We start from the raw sequence: 3,427 nt of genomic DNA on the forward strand, positions 1-3,427 counted from the left end.
TTGTAGGTGGGGGGAGTGAATGTACAGCGCTCTCTTCCACCTTCAATACCACGACCCTTGAGCAAGGCACCGAACCCCCATCTGTTCCCCGGGCGCCGCAGCAAAAAATGGCTGCCCACTGCTCCGTGTGTGTGTTCACTGCTGTGTGTGTGCACTTTGGATGGGTTAAATGCGTACGCTCTTCTGTGTCAGCCATGACACAAGGATACGTTTTCTACGTGTATTTACGCTTTGATTTGAACGAAAACAGCGCATCCGTGCAGCTCGGCTGACACAGAAGAGCATACGCTGCTTGCGTTCAGCGGATATTCTCGTGTATTCTCGTATTCTACGGTGATACGGAGAGACACAGAGGAGACGAATTGTTGAATAAAGTCGTTATTTTTGTTTTCTTCGCATACAAAAAGTATTCTCGTTGCTTCATAACGTTACGGTTGAACCACTGATAGCAGATGGTGGGGGGAGTGAATGTACAGCGCTCTCTTCCACCTTCAATACCACGACTGAGGTGCCCTTGAGCAAGGCACCGAACCCCCAACTGCTCCCCGCGTGCCGCAGCAAAAAAAATGGCTGCCCACTGTTCACGGTGTGTGTGTGTTCACTGCTGTGTGTGTGCACTTTGGATGGATAAATGCAGAGCACTAATTCCGAGTATGGGTCACCATTCTTGGCCACACGTCACTTTCACTTTTTCACTTTACTTTTCTGGACCTTGACAGTGTACTTGGCAGTCAATGGGACAGTCACAAGCCTCCTGGTTTTCATCCAAAATATCTTAAATTGTGTTCCGAAGACGAACAAAGCTTTTACAGGTTTGGAACGACATGGGGGGTAAGTGACTAATGACAAAATTTTCATTTTGGGGTGGAGTATCCCTTTAATATGTGCTTCATAAGTACTAATAATCAGCCAATATGCTAGCAATATGCATGGTAATAAGCAACTAGTTAATAGTGAGAATTGGTCCCTAAACTAGTGTTACCATATTTTTTAACACCTATATCTATATATTAATGTTTAAAACAATTGAGCATCGCCTTGAAGTTTGTCTTCCTTTTCTAGATTAGAATTTCTTTATCTAGGTAGTATTTCTTTAAATAGGCATTAAACATTTCTCTTTTTTTGTAAGTATAATTTACTTATTTTCTTGTGTGTTACAGAAACTTAGGCGTATCTGTGTGCTCCTCAGCCAGTGACATTGGGGCAGTTGTTGCTCTGTTTATTCTGTACAGGTTAGCTAGTATTTGGCAAGAGCTTCCCCTCTTTGTCTGTGGTGAGAAGTCATTTCAATTTCAGAAGTGGAAACACAAATAATTTCCTTGTGTTTCTTATCGACTCATGTTTCTCTCTGTCCCCATATACAGGGGCCATGTCAGTTCTGTACAGTGGACTTGTGATGCTTTTACCAGAAATGAGAGGTGTTGATCTGCCAGAAACTGTGGATGATGTGGAAAATATGAGAAGGTAGGGGTTTTTAGTTCACAAATAATATAGTTGTTAATTTAGTCTGTTTAGAATGTCTTATGTTCTTTAGCAGGCGCAAACACAAGGAAAAAGATGGGCCTCAGTTTCCTGAAATAAACATTGTTCCAATGAAAGCAACTGAGAGAACATCCTAGAAATGATTTCATTTCATACATAAATGTAATCAGAACATTTATGGTTGATAGCATCACCATGTACTGTAATATCAGCGTACACTCTAAAAAATGCTGGGTTGTTTCAACCCAACTTTGGGTCAAATATGGACTAACCCAACCGTTGGGTTAAATTTTTACATTCAATTTTTAACCCAAAAGTTGGGTTAGTCCATATTTGACCCAAAGTTGGGTTGAAACAACCCAGCATTTTTAGAGTGTAATATCATATATGCAATATGCATCCAAAAGAAAAAATGAAAGTATAGGTGCATTCAGATGATTTTAGACATTTTAAATGACATATTTCTATACTTTTAATGCTTTATTTGCTGGCTATATTTCTTTTGTTCATTAAATGTGTCTCTTCATATTTAATATCTAATGTGTCTATATATTTTTTAATTGTTCACGTTCTGGGTGTTGTAGCCTAGCCTGTTTTATATTCATGGTCATAACTCACATCCAGCCATCCATGAAACTCCCTTTTAATGAAATGCTTTTATTTACACACAATAGTTTGTTAATTAAAGTGTGGTGACCTGTAAATTCTCTTTTATTATGTTATACGTTAGTGTCTGAGTCTGAACAGAAGGGTACATTCATTGTATTCCAACACCCAATCTAGTCATTCTAGTTCAGCAGAGCAGATTTAGTCAGTTTACTGAACATATTGGACAAAAACAATCAAATGGGCACTAAAAAGTAGAGCATTTCCTTTAAATGAGGCTTGAATGAACAAATTATGGCCCTCCCTATTTCATTCTTTAGTGTTAATGTAGCCCTTTACATTAGGACAACATGAGAAATGAGGTTAGCCTTTCAACTGCTGTGTGTTAATGGGTCAAACAAACTCAAACAATCAACCATCAGTCTGAATGTTAATCAGGCTGGGAAAAAATCAGTGCCATGCAGGCATTTGACGGGAGAATAGCGTGAAGTTTAGTGAGCCTCAGCAGCTCTGCTTCATTTTGATACCAAGTTGGTTGATTTTTATTAAAAAAAAAATCTATATCTGATAAGCTCATCAAGAAATGAAGCAAAAACAAAGAAATGCTATTGATTCGGGTCATGGTGCTGAGATGAATCCAGAGGAGCGCAGGAGACTTCAGGAAAACATCCAACAGTGGAATTCAAACCGACTCAGCTTGTTTGAGATAACTGAACCTGATGAGGTGAACACTTTTCTCTTTTTAAAGATTTGACTTTTACAAATAGGTTTAGTAATGTTAGATCTACATTTTTACTTTTCAAATTGTTCAGACCGTTCATTAGGAGAAAGAAGTAAAAATATATATATATCATGAATAGCATCAAATAATTTGGAATTTCGACTAAAGACTTTGGTCTCTTGGCAAATCTGAGCACATTTTGATTACCGGGGTCTTTTTCTTTGGAGAAAAATCTGAGAAAAAGGAGAACTAGTATTGCTGTCTAGGATAAACAATTGAGATATAGAAATTTCATCTGGGATTTTTTTTATTTATTATAATTGCTATCTAGCTTAAATCAAATATTAAAGAAATTCCATTTGTGATTATTTTTATTTTCATTTTGGTTGTGTTTTATGTTTTCCATCATATTGCTGCTATAGTATAAAAAATTGCGATATTAAAGAAATTCAATTTATTTATACTTATTTTTAATTTAATTAGCTTTGTTTGCATTTTCCATTTAATCTCATTGCTGTCTAGGATTCAAAATTGAGATATTAAAGAAATGTCATGTTTGGTTTTAATTTTTGATGTAGTTTAGTTTGCATTTAATGTTTCCATTTAATCTCATTGCTG

General features: G+C 36.8%; 1 long non-coding RNA gene across 1 annotated transcript; it reads left to right on the forward strand.

Moving 5' to 3' along the window:
* Positions 1–1,004: 1,004 nt before the first annotated feature.
* Positions 1,005–1,698, forward strand: LOC107552082 (uncharacterized). The gene is made up of 3 exons (XR_001604830.1): positions 1,005–1,273; positions 1,365–1,464; positions 1,535–1,698. It is a non-coding gene; the product is annotated as an uncharacterized lncRNA (long non-coding RNA).
* The last annotated feature ends 1,729 nt before the right edge of the window (positions 1,699–3,427 follow it).

Source organism: Sinocyclocheilus grahami, unplaced genomic scaffold (assembly GCF_001515645.1).
Source record: "Sinocyclocheilus grahami isolate Dianchi unplaced genomic scaffold, SAMN03320097.WGS_v1.1 scaffold440.1, whole genome shotgun sequence".
Classification (NCBI taxonomy): domain Eukaryota; kingdom Metazoa; phylum Chordata; class Actinopteri; order Cypriniformes; family Cyprinidae; genus Sinocyclocheilus; species Sinocyclocheilus grahami.